The 24,114-nt window shown below is 44.6% G+C and overlaps 1 protein-coding gene across 2 annotated transcripts in view; it reads right to left on the bottom strand.

Annotated features, from left to right (window-relative positions):
- The window catches only part of PSMD14 (proteasome 26S subunit, non-ATPase 14), a 383,293-nt gene that overhangs the window by 162,210 nt on the left and 196,969 nt on the right, over positions 1-24,114 (bottom strand). The window lies entirely within an intron of this gene.

Raw genomic sequence — 24,114 nt, 5'->3', positions numbered from 1 at the left:
CATGTATACGTTGAACAGTGTTGGACTCAGAAAGGATCCTTGGGGGGAGTCTGCAATGGACTCCAGTGGGTCTGGATGTGTAGGGCAGGAGTCTGTCCCTCTTAGTCCTCCCGGAGAGGAAGGAGTGGATCCATTCCAGGACATTTTTCTATGGATTCCAATGTCGTGGAGTGTGGTGCCTAGAGTGCTGTGGGAGACCATGTCGAAGGCTGCTGAGAGGTCGAGGAGTATGAGTGATGCGGTGTGGCCACGTTCGAGAAGTGATCGGATGTAGTCGGTAGCTGCAAGAAGGGCAGTCTCTGTGCTGTGGTTACTGAAGAATACGGACTGGGAGCTGTCCAGGAAGATGTGGGCCTCGATGAAATTCCGTAATTGTGCGTTGATTGCTTTCTCCAGTACTTTGGCAGAGTAGGGTAGCAGTGAGATGGGCCGGATTTCTTTTTTAGTTCTGATGGGTCGGCCGAGGGCTTATTCAGGAGAGGTCGTGTTTCCAGACCTCAGGGAAGGTGCCAGTGTTGATGGAGCAGTTTATCATGTTTCGGAGCTCGGGGTGATGGATGTGCTGGCTCTGATGGATATGTGGTGTGGACAGTGGTCTGTGGGGGCTCCAGAGTGGGTGCTGTTCATGATGCTAACTGTTTCCTCTGTAGTGAGCGTGAACCAGCTGTGGATGGTCTGGGTGGGTTCTGGTGGGGTGGGTCGGTCGCAGGTTCCGATGCCAGGTTTGTCTTCCGGGAGGAAGCTGTTGTAGATGTCCTGTATCTTGCAGTGGAAAAAAGGTGGAGAGTTTGTCACAGAGGTCCTGTGACGGGGGATGCTGGTGGCTGCAGAGGGGGGGGGGGGGGGGGGGATTAGTGAACTTGATGACTGAGAAGAGTTTGTTCGTGTTGTGTGTGGCGGAGTTGATGCGATCTCGGAGTGCGTCCTTCCTTGCGTTCTTTATGTTTGAGCAGTGGGTGGCGGTTGCGGCTCTGAAGAAGGCGAGGTCTTTGCTGGTTTGGCTGTTCTTCCATTTTTTCCTCTAAGCGTCTACGGGTGCGCTTTGATTCTTGAAGTTCGGTGGTGAACCAGCTGGCTTTCTTTGGTACGCGTTTGGGCGATGCAGAGCTAGAGCGTCGGTGCATTCGGTGATCCATGAGTTGAGATTGCGCTCTGCGGTGTTGGTGTCATCGAAGGAGGGAGAGATTTGGCGGGAATTGGGGTAAGTTGCACAATGGTGATTTTGTTTCATTTCCTGTGGGGGGTTCTGGGGTTGCGGGTGCGGATGCTGGGTGCGGTGATTGTGAAATGTATGCAGCGGTGGTCTGTCCAGTCTGGGGTGGAGATGGTCTCGATGGTGATCCGGCTGCTTGATGTGAAGATGGGGTCCAGTGTGTTTCCTGCAATATGTGTAGGTGCTGAGACCAGCTGTTTGAGGCCAAAGGTAGCGAGGCTGTTGAGTAGAGCGGTGGTCTTAGGATCGGTGTGGTCCTCGAGATGGAAATTCAGGTCACCAAGGAGGAGGTAGTCATCCGACGCAAGGGCCTGAGGGTTAGCAATGTCTACCATGTCGTCTATGAATGCTGGGCAAGGAACACTCATGTTCTGCCTTTCCAACTCTTTCCCATTCACCTAACTTTGATGATCTCTGACACCTAAGGGTGTGAACCGAACTGCTATACGCCTGTTTATTATGAAGAACCACATCCATGCATGCATGCTTGCCCTCTTCTGGTCCCTATCTTCAGACGAATGGTATGCATCTGAAGCTGCTTCTCTAGAACTCAGTACATTTCTTAAGGACTGCCTAGCCCAGGTCTTTCAAAATGTTTGTTCTCAGTCAGTTTTTCAGCTTGTGTACACACCTTTAAACTATGTGCTTTGCAACATTGGTGGCTTTCAGCTACTGACCTTCATAATCTCTTAATTTTGTTCTTAGGAAAACACATCTGATGCATGCCCACTTTCTCTTTCCTTCCATCAGTTGAAGGTCACTTCGAAACCACCTAGCATGCTTATAGAGCAAAGCTGCAATGATTCCTAAAGAAATATTGGATTTAGTTATTGGGACGTAGATTCAGGAGATGAAAACTGTATCTCTGGCAAATGGTGAGTTGCAAAATCTTCTGCCTACCAGTGAAGTAGTGGGGCATTCCCCCAGGGACTCTGATTCTTCCATATGATGGACACTATCAGTGACTTTAGGCAAGTGGTGTGAGCAACTGTAGGCTTTTCAGACAACGTATTCCAGACAAACACCGTTTTTACCCTCCAGTGAAGCAGTCTCATACGTCCCTGAAGCCGAATGCCCTTCAAGGTGAAACTCACCTGCTCTGGCGATTTGTTGGAGCATGAAATCGACTCCGGGTTGTCGTTTAGGCACAGAGGCTCAAGACAGTTGCTCAGAAAGATCAAAACAGGCTGTCTTTTAGAGTAAATTACTATGAGCTGGTAGCACAAAAAAGTTTAGTCAGCCTGGGTGAAGTATAGAGTATTGAGAATCTGATCTCTCCAGTAACTAGCATTAGGTATATAAGCCCAAGTCCAATTTCGGTAGTCGGTTGCAGTTCCTTTCTGCTCAAGTAGGCCCAACTCCTCCTCCACCCACCTGGTTCAGCCTATCGACTGAATTGTGCACATGGAAGTTGAGAAGAAAAGCAACATCCTGTCAACAAGCAGAGCACTGGTGGATAAAGCTGAGGAAATCACCAACGGAAGGAGCTCTGCATGGGGGAGTAAGTTCCTAGAGGATGTGGTTGAGAATAAATTCCAAAATACTCCATACCATTTTACAGGCATTTGGAAGCAAGCACCCAAAGATCATCAGAGATTAATACACATTTACACTCCAGAACTAAGATGTGAGAAGCAAGGGTCAGAATAATTTGATCCAAGGGTAATTAACTCTGGGCCACTTTTGATCTATGCTTGAACAAACAATATATAACAATAAAAAGATACAAAAAACGAACCTCTGTCCCATTTGTATCCCATAAGAGAGGAACTAATCCAGCGTTTCTGTTTTTAAGCAAGCCCTAAAGATTTGTCAATCCAAGAAAGGAGTCAAAATATAAAAAGATATGGTAGGTATTGTATCCAACTAACAACTGCCTTCAGAAACATCATAGTGCATCCTATAAAAAAAAAAAAAAAACTATCTTTTAAGCTTGCTGTTACTGAGCATTTTTAGATACAATACCGTTACTACAACAGTTCAGGGTGTTTAGTCATAACAACGAGAGATTCAGTGTAGTGGTACACAAGATACATGCATCCCTTGATGGAGGGTGAACATGAGTGACGTACTCAAGAATATGTGAACAAACAAGGAAATAAACCAGGAGGAAAGAACCAGATACACACACACACACAGTCAGTGCATAGGAAACATCTATGTTCTTCTCACATATACAAAGCTGTCTGTTGTCAAGTAGAGCACCAATACTGCAAGTGGATGACAGAACCGGGGGTGAAGAAGAATGGGGGGGGATGGTTTGCTTGCAATTACAGATGGTCGAGCAGGGCGGCAGGTGGAGCAGCTATTTCATGCAACTGGCAGAGGGAGTGGGTCTCTAGGGTGGGCTCTGTGCTAGCAGTGGAGTAGTGTGTCAGGGAGGTTGGTGCACTGCCCCAGATTTAAAGGCTTCAATCAAAGTGTCCCATTGTTGCGAGATGGGATATTTCTACAGACCTTGCAATTCCTCTGACTGTAGGGCTGTGCCTTCGGCTGACGCCCATACCTCCACCTACCGAGTTCATGGAAGCTGCTGAAGGGGGAATCTCACTTTCTAATAGCGTGTGATCCTCCTCTTAGCCAAAAGAGGTGCTAGTCAAGGAACCTGGCAACTGCTTTGTTTTTCTTTGTGCGCATGAACAAACCAAGGGCGCAAACTTCCTAAGTGCACAGTGAGGGGATTCCAGTGGTGCAGAAGAGGCGGGCAGTGACAAATGTCTAGTAACCTGAAAGTTCATGGCACAACAAAAACACATGTATGAAATCTCCATCCTTGCCTAGGCATCAGGGAAAGAAAGCACCCACTCAACGGAAGATCCGATTGATCTTTGCAGGGGTGAGAAAAGCTCTATGAAGGATACAGAAATGGATTAGGTTGAACCACGCATTCCAGGGTATGCCAGGATCGCAGCCAATTCCACGTTTCTGCACACCCTGCCCAAATCTCATCCCACCGGTCGAGAATTGAGAGGGACAAACTGATATGTTCAGGCAATGCGCTGGGGAACCACGTGACCAGGTGGTGCCCCGTACCCAGTGAATGTAGATATTGGAGCACCTAAATGGTGTTCGGCTCGGGCTGCAGTGTACCCTAATGTGCTTTCAGCAGGTCGATGATCGAACTGTATGTGAGGAACTGCCCAAGAGGAAGCCTAGTTCAACTTTGCAGGTTGATAAACGGGATGAGTGCAGCATCAGAGAAAGGGTCATCTAGGGTATGGAGGCCTGTTTCGTGACAAGGGGCAATAGCCGTTGTTGTGACGTGTGTACGTCTTCAGAGTGTGTTAAGTAATGGGTTAGAAGGAACATACAACACCGATGTGTTAGTGCGGCAAAAGCATCACAGTGCCACAGACAATAGACAGATGTATGGAATGGGCTTGCGGGCAAGCTGGTGAAAGAGACGCAGCAAGCATTTCAAAGCCCATAGGGAGGATGTCAGCATTGCCGTGTCATCTAGATTGCAGCTAGGCAGCAACATTGTAGTGCTTAAAGTTGGGAGCCCCTAGTCCACTCCTGACAGTTGCAGGTATAGCTTTGCCAGTTCCACTTGACTACGGCTGCCATGCCAGATAAAATCACCAAGCATATGCTCAAAAGCAACAAACAAGGATTTCTGCAGGTATATTGAGTTACTGGTAAAATAGTATAGTAATTGTGGGAGTGCCACCATTTTGGCGAGAGCAATGGGTCACACCAGCAACAGTGGTAAAGTCTTCCAGAATGCTACTAGCATGTGAAGGGAGGAGAGTATGCGCTGCGTTTGAACACTTGTGGGATACTGGATACTGAAGCCCAGTCGGGGTGAGGTGGCAAGGAAATCACACTACCACTGGTATGTCTCCCCGCACAATCGCAGGCCTTTGTCAGTTCAGTGAAGAAGTAGGATTTTCGGTCAAGAACCCTGTGTAGTCGGTCAGATAAAAGCAGAGTTTTAGAGGTGAAGCTTTTATAGTTTGAACTTGACGTGCTCGAATGTGGCCCTCTGGGACTGCACAGCCAGTGAGTAGTCTGGAAACCGCATCACATGGTGAATGTCCACCATCAGTGGACCCGCAGTGTGAGCCACGTGGAGTATAGCGTCTCTATCTTTGAAGTACAGAAGTTTGAGGACTACAGGACATGGTCTGACCACGTTGGGAGTCGTCAAGTCAGCTCCCTGTGCGCTCTCTCAATGAAGAAAAATTACAACAGGGCATCTGAAAGCATGAAGGATCTTAGCCAGCATTCCATGTAGGCAACAGCATTCTGTCCTTCCACATTTGCAGGAAGGCCCAAGACATGGAGTTTGCTCCTGCACAAGCATTCTTCCACATTGTCTGCTCGAGGCTCCAGTAGTTTAACAGTCCTGTAGTGATTGCAGACTTTTCTGAGTGTCTGCCAACACTAGTTGGAGATGAGCTAGCTCAAGTTCAGTACCAGTAATTCTGTCCACCAGTTCCTGTGGTCATCTCAGAGGATACAGAAGTCTACTGCCAAAGAGCTAATCTTGTTTTCCTGCGGAAAATGGATTTATTAACTTGGCATGAGGGCTCCATCTTGTCTAACCTTTAGCTCATTTTTTTATATGCTACGAGCAAAATTGTATGCCTTCAGCAGCCATGCACACTTTCATTTCATAAAAATGTGCTGGTTTCTTAGAATTGCTTTCAAAACTTTGCAGATGGCCTAACTGCCCCTTGGTCTCAGAAATTTTATTTCTGTGCTTGAACATCCTGTTCTTGTGGTTCAACGGGGTTACAGGAAATGTTTGCTTGAATGTGTTTGGAAATTATGACGCATGTATAGTGTGGTAAAGTGGGTACTGCAATAAAGACATAGGAAGGAGGGGGAAGAGGTCAGTTGCAGTTGGCCAGAGAGAGTTAAATACACTTTGTGGGGGTGACCCGCTGCAGCGAAATAAAATGCTATCTAGAAGCCTTCTCCCAATCCTTGTATTCTATCTTGTGGACATTCAGCCTCCTAAAAGAAGAGGAAGGAGACCGCGGATCGTGGGGGCCCCTTCTAAAAGACAAGTTTCTTCCAGTTGCCATCTAACGTCGCCAACGTCCATCCCCTGTAAAGAATTTCTCCTACTGAGACCCAGTAGGAGGCCGAGGAGACATTTGATCTTAAGAATACGAGGATCCGGACCTGATCTATTTAGTGAGACTGTTCTATGTCACTTGTAACTTGTAAACTTATATCCTGGTATTAACGTCACATTGATCTTGGTACGTGTTTGTGACCTTCTCAAAGGTAAATTCTGCATTTAGGACAACCATGAGTAAGCTCAAGAAATGCATTTCTAAATGTTGTTGTTGTTTCTGGACCCCTCATGTGGACGAGTCTATACCCATGCCAGCCAAAGGTAGTCTAGCCTGGATAGTAATGAAAAGATATGGTGGGGAACCGACCCTCTGGGGCCCAATCTGGCACAAGTATACGAAGAAAGGGGTAGACAGACAGTGGCCATTAAATGGATCCTTTGACGATGACAAATGACATTTTTACAACAGACATTATTTAAGAAAAATATTAGACAGGCAATGTGGGACAGTTATCAGACTTGGGAAAAAGAGGCTAGAAAAAGGGCCATAAAAGAGGCCAAGAATATGAAAAAGAAAAAGAAAAACTGCCAGCCTTGAAATTGAAAGAATATAGTGAGGCTAAAAATGAACAAAATATTGAAGAAGGAGACAGGGAATTTAGAATGACTATAAATAAAATGTGTCCCTCTCGGTCAGAATATGACATACAACAAAGGGCAACAAAGGACAAATTGTTGGAAAATCTTTTGGAAAATCCTCCGCCTTATGTTCTAGTCCAACCCAATGCTCCAGTGCAAAATGTTAACGTTAATATCCCTAATCCTGTTCCTCATGTTGCTATTCTTCCTCCCCCTGGATCTGCCCCTAATGTCCCCAATGTTGGCAATCGGGTTCTTGGCCCTCAAATATTTAATCCGGCTCAGACTATAAATATTCCTCCCAATCCAGTCCCCATACAAACTACACAAAATGCTGCTATACCAAACACTACAATGGGAGGCACACCTCAATTTAATAGTACTCAAAGTATAATCTTGACTCCACAGATTCATTCTAACATGCAACAAGGAACTATTTCTTATACTCCACAACAGGCACCATACATTAGTAACAATGTTAAATCTAAGAAATACAAGAAGGGACACAGGCCCTCCACTGTAGGACACACTTCAAACACCACTCCATGTAGTGCTCGGAACAACCCCAAGGTGACATCTCCTCGCATTGGTTTGCAAGATGGTCTCCTCTCTGAAGGTGAAAGAATAAGTAGATCCCTGTAAAGAAATGGCTCCCTGTTGCAGTTACCCCCCACTTTTTGCCTGATGCTGATGCTGACTTGACTGAGAAGTGTGCTGGGACCCTGCTAACCAGGCCCCATCACCCGTGTTCTTTCACCTAAAATTTACCATCGTTTCCACAATTGGCACAACCCTGGCACCTAGGTAAGTCCCTTGTAACTGGTACCCCTGGTACCAAGGGCCCTGATGCCAGGGAAGGTCTCTAAGGGCTGCAGCATGTCTTATGCCACCCTAGGGACCCCTCACTCAGCACAGACACACTGCTTGCCAGCTTGTGTGTGATGGTGGGGAGAAAATGACTAAGTCGACATGGCACTGCCCTCAGGGTGCCATGCCAACCTCCCACTGCCTGTGGCATAGGTAAGTCACCCCTCTAGTAGGCCTTACAGCCCTAAGGCAGGGTGCACTATACCACAGGTGAGGGCATATGTGCATGAGCACTATGCCCCTACAGTGTCTAAGCAAAACCCTAGACATTGTAAGTGCAGGGTAGCCACAAGAGTATATGGGCTGGGAGTCTGTCAAAAACGAACTCCACAGCTCCATAATGGCTACACTGAATACTGGGAAGTTTAGTATCAAACTTCTCCGAATAATAAACCCACACTGATGCCAGTGTTGGATTTATTAAAAAATGCACACAGAGGGCATCTTAGAGATACCCCCTGTATTTTACCCAATTGTTCAGTGCAGGACTGACTGGTCTCTGCCAGCAAGCTGCTGAGAGACGAGTTTCTGACCCCATGCAGTGAGAGCCTTTGTGCTCTCTGGGGACAGAAACAAAGCCTGCTCTGGGTGGAGGTGCTTCACACCTCCCCCCTGCAGGAACTGTAACACCTAGCAGTGAGCTTCAAAGGCTCAAGCTTCGTGTTACAATGCCCCAGGGCACTCCAGCTAGTGGAGATGCCCGCCTCCTGGACCCAGCCCCCACTTTTGGCGGCAAGTCCAGGAGAGATAATGAGAAAAACAAGGAGGAGTCACTGGCCAGTCAGGACAGCCCCTAAGGTGTCCTGAGCTGAGGTGACTCTGACTTTTAGAAATCCTCCATCTTGTAGAAGGAGGATTCCCCCAATAGGGATAGGAATGTGACCCCCTCCCCTTGGGAGGAGGCACAAAGAGGGTGTACCCACCCTCAGGGCTAGTAGCCATTGGCTACTAACCCCCCAGACCTAAACACACCCTTAAATTTAGTATTTAAGGGCTTCCCTGAACCTAAGAATTTAGATTCCTGAAACTACAAGAAGAAGAGGACTGCTGAGCTGAAAAACCCCTGCAGAGGAAGAACAGAAGACACCAACTGCTTTGGCCCCAGACTCACCGGCCTGTCTCCTGCCTTCCAAAGAAACCTGCTCCAGCGACACTTTCCAAGGGACCAGCGACCTCTGAATCCTCTGAGGACTGCCCTGCTTCAAGAAAGATAAGAAACTCCCGAGGACAGCGGCACTGCTCCAAAAGAACTGCAACTTTGTTTCAAGGAGCAGATTTAAAGACCCCTGCAACTCCCCGCAAGAAGCGTGAGACTTGCAACACTGCACCCGGCGACCCCGACTCGACTGGTGGAGAACCAACACCTCAGGGAGGACCCTCTGGCGACTCCAAGACTGTGAGTAACCAAAGTTGTCCCCCCTGAGCCCCCACAGCGACGCCTGCAGAGGGAATCCCGAGGCTCCCCCTGACCGCGACTGCCTGAACTCCATTTCCCGACGGCTGGAAAAGACCCTGCACCCGCAGCCCCCAGCACCTAAAGGAACGGAACTCCTGTGCAGGAGTGACCCCCAGGAGGCCCTCTCCCTTGTCCAGGTGGTGGCTACCCCGAGGAGCCCCCCCCCCCTTGCCTGCCTGCAACGCTGAAGAGATCCCTTGATCTCTCATTGAAAACCCGACGCGTGTTTGCACACTGCACCCGGCCGCCCCCGCGCTGCTGAGGGTGTACTTTTTGTGCTGACTTGTGTCCCCCCCCGGTGCCCTACAAAACCCCCCTGGTCTGCCCTCCGAAGACGCGGGTACTTACCTGCTGGCAGACTGGAACCGGGGCACCCCCTTCTCTCCATTGAAGCCTATGTGTTTTGGGCACCTCTTTGACCTTTGCACCTGACCGGCCCTGAGCTGCTGGTGTGATAACTTTGGGGTTGCTCTGAACCCCCAACGGTGGGCTACCTTGGACCAAAAACTGAAACCTGTAAGTGACTTGCTTACCTGTTAAAACTAACAATAACTTACCTCCCCCAGGAACTGTGAAAATTGCACTGTGTCCACTTTTAAAACAGCTTATTGTGTTTTATGTAAAAAGTATACATGCTAATGAAATGATTCAAAGTTCCTAAAGTACTTACCTGCAATACCTTTCAAATGAGATATTACATGCAAAATTTGAACCTGTGGTTCTTAAAATAAACTAAGAAAATATATTTTTCTATAACAAAACCTATTGGCTGGATTTGTCTCTGAGTGTGTGTTCCTCATTCATTGCCTGTGTGTATGTACAACAAATGCTTAACACTACTCCTTGGATAAGCCTACTGCTCGACCACACTACCACAAAATAGAGCATTAGTATTATCTCTTTTTGCCACTATCTTACCTCTAAGGGGAACCCTTGGACTCTGTGCATGCTATTCCTTACTTTGAAATAGCACATACAGAGCCAACTTCCTACAATCCCGAACAACCGGAGTGGCCTTGCCGTCACTGTAAAAAGGTGGATGACGGATGCTCCATATACAAATTCAGCCATCACTTTACATGAATGTAAAAACTATTATGATTTTCAGCAACACTGTCTTTTGGACTTGATGTCTAAATGGATCAAGGGGAAATGTTCTGAAAATTGCATCGATATACCAACTACCATAGGCCTTACCCAATACCATGCTGGCACATTTAACATGGCCCCTATTGACAAAATAAAGGCAGTCAAGGAGTTGTTAGACACTGCATGATTACTAGATGAACTTCTTAAAGCGCCATGGTGGGATGATAGTCTAGATGACCTAACACGTCAGAGACCCATGAGGGAGATACACCCTAGACCTAACCAATGCACTTGTTTCACAATATGTACATACTACCTGGCAAAGATTTGAACTTCTTAACATATGAAACGGCCTTCCTGACAATAGAAAATAATCCATCCAAATTTTATGAGGAACTTGAAGCCGCTAGTAACTTATGTGTCATGACTTTTAAGGATATTGAAATGTTTATTGGCACTCTTTTACAGATCTCGATATGGATACAAATATGGGACGTAGATGATGTGGCAAGGTACGTGGCTACTCGGAATGTGTTGGAAGGGGATGACACCACCCGAGTGGCTTGCGACCTCCCTTCTCAGCACCTTCATGACTTGCCTGAGTGCATCATACAACACCTCCAAACACTCATACCTAGAAACTATGTAGATTGGGACAAAATAACAGCTTGTAAACAGAAAAATGAAGAAGAAGAAATATCTGATTATTTTACTAGGTTTGAAGAAGTGTTTCGTGATCATAGTGGTCAAGATATTAATACACAGACTGGCCAACGAATATTAGCATATAAATTCATGAATAACATGCAAAACAACCTCTGTGACTATTAAAAATACTGAAAGTACATGGCCAACTAAGAGCCCTTTAGAACTCCTAGTTATGGACACATATTATAAAAATGTGTTCAAAAACAAGAAAGAAGTCTGTGATAAGAAAATGAAGGATTTGAAAACAAAAGCGTTAATGCACCAGGCTTTCCCTAATCAGGCCCAGGGTACAGGACAGATACAGTGGGTAAGAGGACGTGGACGGTGGGCTGGCAAGGGACAAACAAATACTCCTGCGCAACAAGGAAGGAGAGCCATAGGATATAATACCTGTAGATATTGTAAACAAGAAGGGCATTGGAAAGACTTGTCCAGAACTACAAAATTCTGGCCAAGGAATGCAGAGAGGAATGGGAAATAGGAAAAGGCAGGAAGGAAGAGGTGGTCCATCTAGACAAGATTTTGCTGCACATTCTCAACAACAGATGCACACCAATTACTTTGATACAACACACATGGACAGATCATATGTGATAGATGACCAAGTCGACAATATGGACTAGGGATGCACAAAAGAGGGCGAAGGGAGATTGGCAATTCCAGTAGATCAGCGGGGACCGTAAGTAGACATGCAGGTGTGTGGTGAAAAGCAGCCTTTTTTGTCAGACACTGGAGCTACCCGCACCTGTGCCATTCACAGCCATCTTCCTGGGGCTTCCCTCTCTGGGTCTATTAACACTTCACTTGGATTTGCTGGAATGCCCGTATGAAGCCCCAAATCAAAGCCTTTGGATTTTACTATTGGACCTTACAGTTTTCCCCATTCATTCATCCTCACTGAAGACTGTGCCGAAAATTTGTTAGGGTTGGATTTGTTAAAGAACTGCATGCTCATATTTATTGTTCCCCTGATGGGAGTATATGTGACAATTGCTAATCCTTCCATTTCAAAGAGTTACCCTGTTCTTTCCGCATTTAATATACCCCAGGAGTTGTCACATATAGATCCGTCTCTTCAGGCTACAGGTAAAAACAATGTGGGTTTCATAAACATGGAACCAGTCAGGATATGCGTTAGAGAAGGCGCATCCTTGCCCTGCATACCACAATACAAGTTATCCCCCGAAGCTGAGGAAGGACTTTTTTCTGTAGTACAGGACCTTCTTCATAAGGGTATTGTGAAGGAGAGTTATGGTAGTTCCTGTGATAGTCCCATACTTCCTGTCATCAAGAAAAGTCCTACTGGACAACAGACAGAATACAGATTGCTTACTGATCTGCAAGCTATTAACAAGATAGTAGTACCACAATTCCCAGTTGTACCAGATGTCACTACACTTTTCAATATGATTTCCCCCACTGCCAAATATTTCTCTGTAAAAGATAGCTTTCTTTAGTATACCAATTGCTGAGGAAAGTCAATATTTATTTTCCTTCACCAACAGATGTTTCAAGTTTTGTCGAGCTGCCCAGGGGTATACGGAAAATCTGTCACTTTTTTCGCAGACTTTGAAAAGCCAATTGGACACTTTAAAATTACCAGATGGCAATGTCCTTTTACAATACATTGATGATCTCCTCATTGCATCTGACACACTTGAACAATGTCAACAAGCCACACAATTGTTGTCATATTTAGCTATACATGGACATAAGGTTTCTTTACCCAAGTTGGAATATTGTCAACAGGAGGTATCCTATTTAGGGCACCTCCTGTCGAAGGAGGGGTGGAAGATTAGACCCACAAAGAATATCAATAATTTGCAATTTACAACGCCCACAAACACAGAAAGATGTTCGAGGTTTTATAGGTATTACCTCATATTGCAGACAATAGGGACCTAATTATTTCCTCATAGCGAAACCTTTGGTTGACCTCAATCTCAAAGATGTACATGTACCAACTACTTGGAATGATGAATGTGAAAGAGCCTTCTATGAATTGAAAAAGGCTTTGTGTAATGCAGCTGTGTTAGCCACCCCAGATTATCAGAAATCATTTACCCTATTTGTACAAGAAAATGGTTGCAGTCTTGCATTATTGACACAATCACACGGAGACAAAAACAGACCATCTGCTTATTTTCCATCCACCTTAGACCCAGTAGCACGAGCATTGCCACATTGTTTCAGGACTGTAGCAGCAGCAGCAGCAGCAAAACAGAGTGAAGGATATGTGCTTGGACATCCATTAACAGTGATGGCACCCCATGCTGTAGATGCCATACTGAACAAAACACAGACACAATATTTGACAAATGCTAGGTTGGCAGGCTACAAACTCACTTTGTTTTCTCTGCATATCACAATACGGAGATGTAATGTTTTGAACCCAGCAACTATGTTACCTTTACTTAATGAAAAAGTGTTACCAGAAGAAATACATGACTGTAATATCAGAACAGAACAAGAGACCAAAGGTAGAGTGGACCTCACTGACAGGCCATTGGAGGAGTGGGATGGAGAATTGTGTGTTGATGGTTCCTGCTCAAAATTATCTTATGGGACCACAGTTGCAGCCTATGCTGTTACTACGTTACAGACTATAGTGGAAAGCAACAACAACTCTGCACAAGCTGAATTGAGTAAAGAATTGAAAGTTAATGTGTACACTGACAGCCAATATGCATTTGGTATAGCACACTTGTTTGTTAAATTATGGAGAGAAAAGGGGTTTATGACCTCTCATGGAACACAAATACCTCATGGCGAACTTATTGTAAAATTACTAAATGCTTTAACGTTACACTAGAAATTGGCGGTGGTAAAATGTTCAGCTCACAAGAAAATTGAGAATGATATAGGAAAAAGAAATGCATTTATAGACAGGACAGCAAAAACATACTGCACAAGCTTTGTACAGTACCATGTATGTGACAGGGACAGCTTGATGGTTACCAGAAGTTGAATGATGAACCAGACAACAGACTGTGTAAAGGATATTCAGGACGCAGCTACTCTGGAGGAACTTGCTGAGTGGTATATTTGTGCCACTTTAGATAGTGAAGGATGTTGGGTAGACAAGACAAATAAAAGGAGATGGATGTTACCTAATGCTTAGGGGAATGCCATAGTTCCCTCAGCACATGTCCCTGCACACATTAGAGCTCAAGGAATAGTAGATACATTGGATCAAGTATGGCATGACAAGAACATACCAAAATATGCATGTTCTCATGTACAAAGGTGCATCATATGCCAGACATACAATGTAGGAAAAGGCACTTTTGTCCTTAAAGGAAATTTTGCACCACCGGACTTACCATTTGAAGTCCTGCAAATGGATTTTGTAGAAATGGAACACGTGAACAAGAAAAGGTATATGCTGGTGGTAATATGTACCTTCAAGTCGATGGGTGATTCGGCCTGCCTCGAACAATTTGGAGTGACAATGGAAGTCATTTCACTGGGCAAATAATGGATCTGGTCTGCAAAGGGTTCATTGTGCCTATCATCCACAAGCAGCAGGTTTAGTGGAATGCTGTAATGGTACCTTAAAGAATAAATTAGCTAAGATATGTGCTGAGACAAAACTAAAATGGCCAGATGCACTGCCTATAGCTTTACTGTCCACGAGAAACACACCACATTCTAAAAACAAAGTCTCTCCTTATGAGGTAATAATGGGGCGACCCGCTAATGTTTGGGGTGTACCTAGGACAAAGAAATTTGCTGAGATAGACTACCCACTGTTTCTAGACTATTGTGTGCTGTTAACTGAACAATTGCGTTGTATCCATGAACAGGTCAAAGAGGCACTGCCCAGGAGACTTGAGGACTCTGGACACTCCATCAAGCCAGGAGATTGGATCTTTGTAAAGAATTTCCAAAGGAAAAGGAGCCTTGAACCCAGGTGGAAGGGGCCCCTGCAAGTTCTCCTGGGCACCCAGACTGTGAAATGTGATGGGAAGAAGGAATGGATTCATGCATCACATGTAAAAAAAAGTGCCCTTTGCTTTTTTATGACCAGTCGATTTTAGACAATTGCCCGGATACTGAGACTGAGCACATTCCGTACCAAGTTCCTTTTAGGAACGCAGAAGTGATTTTAAATGGTGAAATAAGGACACCAGAGGAACACGCAGACAAATCCACTTCTCCCTCTGAACTCTTTGATTCTGCGATATATGGACCTAGATATGATTTGAGAAACAGGGTACGGCTGAACTATAAAGAGACTTAAAGGAAGAAACAGTCCCAGGAGATATTGCCCCCCAATCCGGTGGTCAAGACCGCCAACATCCGGACCAGTATATAAGCTTGACAGTGAGGCTTGGAAGTAAAGGACACCGGGGATTATTATATATTTTGTCTGTTAGAGTAGGGAAAATAGGGAAAATGGCAAGGTATGACAATATCCTGGAGGAAAGAAGGGTAATGAACAACAAAAGACGGGGAATCAGAATATTTGCTGCATTGCTTTTTGTTTGTTAACTTATATTGGTGGCGTTTCTATTGCTTGAATGGTACGTTTCCAAACATAAGGTTCTTCACACCATTGTTCCCTCTCCAGAACATCACTTCATAACTTTAGAACCCTACAAGGAGGCCCACAGAATAAATGATATGAATTGTACCTTCATTAAAATATTGGGAGCAGCCCAGCGGGCCTATAACAAGCCCAACTGTTACATTTGTGGTCTGTTGCCTCTTTCTACCGATACTACAAGCCCATTTGTTCCTATATCTTTTACCAAAAATGGAGGATGTAGAGCTTATTATGAAATATCCAAAGTGGTTAGTTCAGCAAAAAAAAAGAAAATAATTGGACACGCACCCTGGTAAAGGACATAGCCAGAATATGCTGGGCTGATTATACTGCAAATAATGGTACCGCTCTGGAAATGGAAGAATATGATTCCACAATAGACCGACTGGTGGAGTGAAAACAATGCAATATTACCAATGTAAAGGTAAATGGCAGACTATGTATCCGTGCCCATGGCACTCGTCCTATGGCTAATAGTGATTGCTCCATGGTAATAACGTTAAACTGTACCAGATGTCCCTTGCTTTTACTGTCCACATATTCATACTTTATATGTGGAACAAGTGCCTATACTTGGTTCCCAAAAAATTGGTTGTGCACTTGTTTTATTGCTTTCTTGGTACCTTCCGTCTACCCTGCCCCACCAAATTAGCATAAAGATCATCGACTGCAGAAAAGAGGTAAACCAAAGGGACACAGTAGGGGAGGTAACAAAGGATTTCTTTTTGGGCCTATTCTTTCCAGTGGGAGCAGGTCTTGCTAGAAGAGACATAGGAAGACTTACATGAGTAGTTGAGGCTGTCATAGATGAGACTGCAGGAGCCCTGGCTAACATAACTGTTGAAATGCAAGCCAACAGATTAACGACCCTTCAAAACAGAATTGTTTTAGACAGCATCTTAGCTGACCGTGGTGGTGTTTGTAGGGTCATAGGGTCTTCTTGCTGCATTTATATACCAGATAACGCTCTCTCAATAAATTTGGCCATAAAACATTTGCACAGAATAGCTGCCGAGATACACCAGGAGACAGGTACCTGGTCCCTTTCAGGATGGTTCTGGGGCCTAAATTCCACATGGGGATGGAAAGTCTTTATTGTATTGCTTACAGTTGCTTGTGGAATATTGGGATTTTGTTTTTGTATCAACTGCTTGCCTATGATATGTTCTATGTGCGCATCTGGTTGTCGACCACCTGCTGTTTCAAGAGAAAGGCAATGCATGTTAAGAGATGTAGGCCATAGGGAAATGTGTGAGATTGAGTAGTAGACAAATTGTTCGCCTCACGGCCAAAAGGGTGATTTGTGGAAAATGTATTTCTTAACGTGGCGTGAGGGCTCCATTTTGTCTAATCTTTAGCTCCATTTTTTATATGCAATGAGCAAAATTGTATTGTATGCCTTCAGCAGCCGTGCTCATTTTTGTTTCTTAAAAAATGTGCTGATTTCTTTGAACTGCTTTCGAAACTTTGCAGATGGCCTCACCGCCGCTTGTTCTCAGAAATGTTATTTCTGTGCTTGAACAACCTTTTCTTGTGGTTCAACGTTTGCTTGAACGTGTTTGGAAATTATGACGCATGTATAGTGTGGTAAAGTGGGTACTGCAATAAAGACATAGGAAGGGAGGGGAAGAGGTCAGTTGCACTTGGCCAGAGAGAGTCATCGACACTCTTTGGGGGTGACCCGCTGCAGCGAAACAAAATGCTATCTTGAAGCCTACTCTGAATCCTTGTATTCTATCTTGTGGACATTCAGCCTCCTACAAGAAGAGGGTTGTAAATTTTGTTCACATTCCAAAGCGACGTGCGGCCTATCACGTGCCACCAGTATTATGTCTAGTTTGTATATTATATCTAGTTTTCCTCAGCAGTGGGTGGTTGCGCTGCTGTGTCACCAGTAGGTTTGTCCCTTGTCTCCCCAACAGTGTGGTCCCATCATACGGACCCTAGGAAGGTGCAGCAGATCAAAGGAGTTCAATCGAGAAGTGGCCAATCGTCCTGCAGGCAGGCAGGACAGCACCCACGGCAGGCTGGAAATTTCTTGGGTCATAGAAAGAGGGATCTCTCCAGTTGCAAATGAGACCCCTGTGGGTCAGCATAGCTGGCAGTCCCGCATCCAGGGCAGATCTTGCGCATCCAGCTGGGGTTCAAGTTCACAGATCCCTTCAGCCCGCCGGTTAGGTGAAGTACGTCCACACAGCAGTGAATTCACATTGCCAAGGAGCCTCGCAGTCATCAGCAATCCACTCCACTGGGGCTCTTTCATCTACGGGGGAGGCCCCAAAGGATTGTGAGAATCCAACCTCTCCACCCAGCTGATCACAAGTGTGAACATCAGATACAGAAGTTTATCCTTCCCCCCGATCCACTTCGCACAGGCCCGCAGCAGAGGGGGCACAAATGATCAACAACAGATGCCTCAGTATCTTTGACCTTCCCAGTGAAGATTCAGCCTCAGCTGCATGGTCACCTCGCCGCCCATCCACAGGGAAGGGGGTGGGCTGGGGAGGAAGAAGTAGTAGGCGGTCCTTAGCCAGGAGTACAATCCAAGCAACTAGGCACGGCAGGGGTCACATCCCCCAGACTTCCCCCACTTCGTGTCACAGCAGACAGGGCCCCCTATGTCAGCCCCCACTGCAAGCGTCAGGTTATGGCACACACTCTCAGGTCTGGTGGCTACAGCATCAGCAATTTCCTGCTGGATAGTCTCCGCTGCAACTCTTTTGCAGATGTAGGGGGGGAGGGAGAAAGAGTATAGGCTGGGGACAGCTGCCACAGTGTCCTCTGTCTCTATGGGACCAATCGGCAGCCCCAGTCTGCTCGCCGCTTACTCCCCTTGGGTTCAGGTCGGCTGCTGCACCACCAGGCATTCTCCTAGCATGGCAGCGAGCAGGCCTCATGTGTAAGGGCCAACCAATAAGCTTCAATGTCTACCGCGCCTCCCCACTTAAGACGGGTGTCAGAGAAGGTGGATGCAACAAGTAGTTGCCATCTGCCAGGAGGATTAGGAGGTCACCTACCTCAGGGAAGTCAGTCTGCCATCTTGGCCCACCAGACCATACCTCCTATAAAAGCAACTCTATTAGGGAGCTGTTTATGCATGGACTCCTCCTACTAAGATTCCATTCAGATAGCTTTACCAGATAGAGAAGAGACCACAAGGCAGAAGGTCACTACATAGCAATTGCATAAATGCAACTTTTCATGGACTCCAGGCCCACCATCCAGCATCTCTGAAAATTCTATCTCTATCTACATCGGAAAAAAGGAAAGGCTGGCATCGAAACCATTCATCACTAAGTTCAGCACCTAAAAGTTAAAGTCCAATTAAGCCTTCCACTGTATTAAAGGTGTCACAGAAGTCTGTTAAATTGTTTATGAAAGTTAAGTTACATTTTACAAGTGATACTTGTATTTGGGAAAAATTTTTCTACTGTAGTGGGGAGCTAAAGGAAGTATTTTTAAGGCACTGGACACTTCAAGCATGTTAATACATTCAAGCTTTACCGCTGCAGGCACAGAGAGAGTTCTTTTGGTAATTGTAAATGTTTGCTAAACAAATTTGTTCTCCAAGATTTTCAGAAGGCTAAGTTATCCACTTTTCCTGAGAGACAGGAGTAGTGGCTTTAACTATTGTTTTTGTATAGAAAGTATGCCTGAAATTTTCCCACTTGCTTGAGAATAGAAGGAAATCATTTAATCTGCTCTTAGTATGCAGTACTGAAAGTAGTCCAAATCTGCACACCTTAACTGTTGATGTGTGCCCTTCCATAGGGTCTGCCCGTCAGAAGGGTGCTGCTCTTTCTGGCTTGATCCAGTTAGCGCTACAATGACAGGGAAGTTGGGACATAACCTAAGCTCAGAAGGGCTACCGCAATAGTACTTGTAATATTCATTTTCATTATCCCTAAGTGTACACCAACCTACAAGATACACTGTTCATAAGTGGTAAGGTTTCAGGTCTGCTTTTAAAAATATATTTGACAAGAACTCCTTGAAATATCACATTATGGGACTATGATTGATACAGCTCAGAATTCTATTGCCATAATTTTTTTACTCAAAGTTTAAGACAAAAAAAATATATAGATAAAACAATAGCGCTATGGGTACTAATCAGTAGTGTTGTCATTAAACACCACTCCTCTACCAGTATAAAGAACCTAGCCAGGAGCAGGGAATATGTTAGCAAGGTACTCGCTTCCCCTTAAAATGCCTCCTCGGCTTATGGTATTGAATTACTTTTGACTCCTTCCACCGAAATGGGTGATTAAGTACACACAAGAGTGAGGATGGTAGGCAAAGTGTATAGAGCATACTTACTCCTATGCCCTTAGACCCATTTTTCCGTAATGCAGAGATTTCCCAGCATTTATGTGGCAGTCAACTAGTAAAACATCCACAACCGTCCTCATCCCCAACCTCGGCTACAACCTTCAAAAAGTAGGTTCATCGAAAAACATTCCAACAAATTCTTGAAAAACTAAGGCATCTGCTCTAGAGGTAAGTTTCAATGTGTAACGTTTATTAAAAAAGTGAGGCATAGCTCGAGTGACAACACTGCAGATTATGCCCTGAGGGCCTTGTATTAAGAAAGTCATTGATACTGCACTGGGATCATTTGTATGAACATTCCTGGCGTAAAAAGGGCAAAACGCTCTACACAAAACATCCTTCCAGAAAACAGGAAACAAAACATTATGTTATATATCTGGAAATCACTGTACCCAGAAAAGGGCCACCAAAAAGTAGCATAGTTTGTCAGGAAGTGAACGAAATCGTCATCTTCGAGAAGACGTTGGGAGCCCTAATGACATCCAGATTATAAAGGATGCTTTTAGTATGCAAAGAATGGTTTAGGTTATAAATAGGACGCTGAAGTTCCTCGTAAAATGTAAGTCGCACAAACGAAGGAATTTGGGATTGACTTCAAAAAACACTTTTGTGCCTCTTTTAGGATTTGTACTCATGCCTGCATCATTTTGTTTGCTTACTACAACGTTCACAGACTATGCAAGCATAAAACTTTTTTTTTCTTCTCCTAAAGTGCATCATTTCTGAGGGCAAGCTAGTGCCTGAATTTCATAACTGAAGGGAGGAGGGACTGCTAGAATCTTCTTCTTGAGTTTAATTAAGGTATATAAGGTGGGGAAACTTGGCACTGAGGAAGGAGCTCACCTGAAAGTGGACGCACTGTTCAGGGAAAAAAATCCCATGTTGGGAAGACCTCCTGCCTCAATCGTTCAGGGTTCAACTGGCTTGATGCTGGCAAGGATGAAGGATTCAACCCCCATGGTGATGCATTTTCATTCTTAATTATTCTAACTAAGACTGCTGTATTCTTTGGCATTGTTTCCTCCTAATTTAAAGTAGAGCAACACAACTTGGAGTCACAAACGGGATTTTCGAAGTAGAAGATTAAAACGTGAAAATGTTTGGCAAAAAAAAAAAAAATCAAAGGCAGTTTCCCAGGTGCCAAATGACATACCAGGGAAGGAAAAAGCACCCTACAATGCTCTTGCAAATTAATGGGCTTGCGGTTTAAGTGAGAATAGAGGAGCATGTCTTGTAGATGCAAGTATTAAATTGATTGCAAAAAGTGCCCATAGATAAGGGGCGGGAATTATCTCTCTTAGGCAGACGGGGCTGGATCCCGTTATCTCCTTATAGAAAAATGCATGAGAAATGTGTTCAGTTAGATCAAGAAAATCAGCAATTGGAGAGGCAGCTAGTTGAAGCCAAGAATAAATTGATCATGCTGTTGTCAGAATAAATTACTGCAAGGTAAAGTTGACACTTACCAGTCAGTGGCAGAGAAAGCTGCAGTGCGCATTGCTCAGTAGAAATACAAAAAGTGCAAGTTAATCAAAAAGAAAGTTCATTTAGCCATTGCTAAAGCAGATCTAGACTGGAATCTGGATGTTTGGAATGCTAATATTTGGGATTCCACTGACTTTTCTGATTCTGGCAAAGAGTCTTGCCAATATAGTGGTGGTCAGGGCGAGGCAGACAAACAGAAAATTATTAATGTGTAGCCCATACACAGACGAAAGCTACAACATGGACTGTAATACCCCCAGGGGGGGAACACTCTGGACTCTCTAGAGCAGTGGTCTCCAAACTTTTTAATGCCGCGCCCCCCAGTTGAAAAATAAAAATCATTGCCCCCCCCTCAGAATTTTTCACAATTATTTTTATAAAAATGGCAATGTTTAAATATGTCTAGATGTATTTAAACATTGCAGTTAAGCACTGTAGCCTTTTAAAAAAAGCAATAACATGTTTCTGCTAAAAAAAACAAACTACTGTTATCTGTGTAATGCTTATTTTAGACAGAGCCTGCCCCCCCCCCCCCCGGATCACATGAGGCCCCCTTAGGGGGACCTCCCCCCCCCAGATTGAAGAACCCTGCTCTAGAGGATTATACTCAATGGGAAGTTAATGATATTAGGGGAAATATTGCTTACATGGATGTTGCGATTATTTGACACAGGAGCTTTGGTAGTGATACTAGATATAGGCGATGCTCTGAAATTTTGCATACTTAGCATTGATCCCACAGTACAGGAGCAGTTTTGGGACTATCAGGGTAACCAACAGATCACCCTACTGCAGTTAGTAGTCATGGGGTATAATAAGTATCCTAGAGAGTCAGACTGGCCACAGAAGGATAAGCCCAGGTATACATTAAGGGATTCAATGCGAGAGAATTAAGGAAGAGGGCACGAAAACTGCAATTTTTCTGTTGGATGGACTGCTGACTGTGTCAGTGTGAAACTAAATAATTTGCTTTGCTCCCCCGGCCTACAAAGATATAACTCAGACAGGTAATCCTTTAAAGGATGTACCGAAGGCGGTCTGTGAGCTGGGAGACTGATCAAACCTGAGAGAGCCTTGAGGTCTGAAGGTCATACAGATAATAATAGAGTATCTAGGAGGGATATGTTTATGTCATTACTGAAGGATGATGTCAACAAGAACAGATAGATGGGATAGATATCAAGAGTCTGTAGGAGATGTATCGCAAGCAAGGGTTGGACAGAAAGGAGGGAAGAAGAAAGATGAATAAGCAGGGTAACGAACGTATGAATCAAGGCAAGTCACAGATGCAGGAGGAAGGAAAATAGAGGGAGAAAAATGTTTCTCAGAGGGGGAAGGAGGAGGAACACTTGAACACTGACTGGCTGACTGAGGAAAACAGAAGGAGAGAAATCTCCTTGCAGATATGAGAGCATATATCCAGACTCGACTTGGGCAAAAGTCAACAGGGTTAAATCAGATTAGGAAAAAGGCCAAACTCCGGTACAGGGGTGGGCTCGCAAAGATAATAGACCCCATGTAGATTTTGAAATTCACTGGAAACATAAAAGTGTTCAAAAGGTTCGGGCCTTGGTGAACACTGGAGCGGAGGCCACTTTAGTATATGGAAATTCGAAAAAGTTCAAAGGTCAGCACTACACCATCATACGGTTGGGTGGAAAGCAAACTCCAGCTGTGCAGACTAATGTTCAAATGAAAATAGAGAGAACACCAAAAAGAGAAAATAATGTTGATTGCGCCCCTCTTAGAGTATATTCTTGGAATTGGCATTCTGAAGGGAATCACTTTATATTTGGAGGATGGGTGTTATCAATTTGGACCAAAGAGATACATTTCAGTGGCAGCAGTGAGGATGGGTCATCTGAAGATACCCTCAGTGAAAGTGCCTCCAGCCACCATGATGGTTCATTTGAAACAGTATCGTATCCCGGGAGGGCATGAAGAGATAAGTAAGACTATACAGGATTTGATAGAGGCAGGTGTGGTGATCCTAGTCACCACTGAGTGAAACATTCCTCTGTGGCCCGTACGCAAATCAGATGGGAGCTATATAATGATCAATTATTGAGAATTGAACAAATATACATCCCCTTTGACTGCTGCAGTTCCCAACACAATCACTTTGTTTGAAAAGATACAAAAACATAAAGGGACCTGGTATGCAACAATTGGTATCGTTAATGCCTTCTTCTCCATACCATTGGCCCCTGAGAGCTGGGGGCAATTTTCTTTTTCACACCGTGGAAGACAATTTAAAACGTTATGTTTGCCTATAGGGTATGTACATAGCCCAACCATCTGTCACCAGCTGGTGGCACAACACCTAGATAAAGTACCTATTATTCCAGGGTATCATTATAACGATGATGTGATGATTCAGGTAGAAATGCAAGAACAGATGCAGACTCAGTTGGACATGGTTGTGAAACTTGTGCAAAACTAAGGGTAGATGATCAATCCAGATAAGATGCAAGGACTCTCTCAAAATGTGAAGTTTCTGAGAATTCAGTGGAATTGTTGACATAAGGTGGTGTTGCCACAGGTAATACAAAAGATACTAGAATTTGCCTCATACCATAATTATCAGGAAACTCAGCAATTCATTGGATTGGTTGGCTTTTGGAGACAGCATATCCCTCACGAGTCAGATGTTGGCCCCTTTGTACAAGGTGACTCGAAAGAAACATGAGTTTGAATGGGCTGAGCAGCAGCAGTGTAGGTTTGAATTGGCAAAGAAGGCAATTCAA

The sequence above is a fragment of the Pleurodeles waltl genome, chromosome 3_1 (assembly GCF_031143425.1).
Source record: "Pleurodeles waltl isolate 20211129_DDA chromosome 3_1, aPleWal1.hap1.20221129, whole genome shotgun sequence".
Classification (NCBI taxonomy): domain Eukaryota; kingdom Metazoa; phylum Chordata; class Amphibia; order Caudata; family Salamandridae; genus Pleurodeles; species Pleurodeles waltl.
Note: the sequence above shows the minus strand (reverse complement) of the source record. Positions and strands in the feature narration are given on the sequence as shown.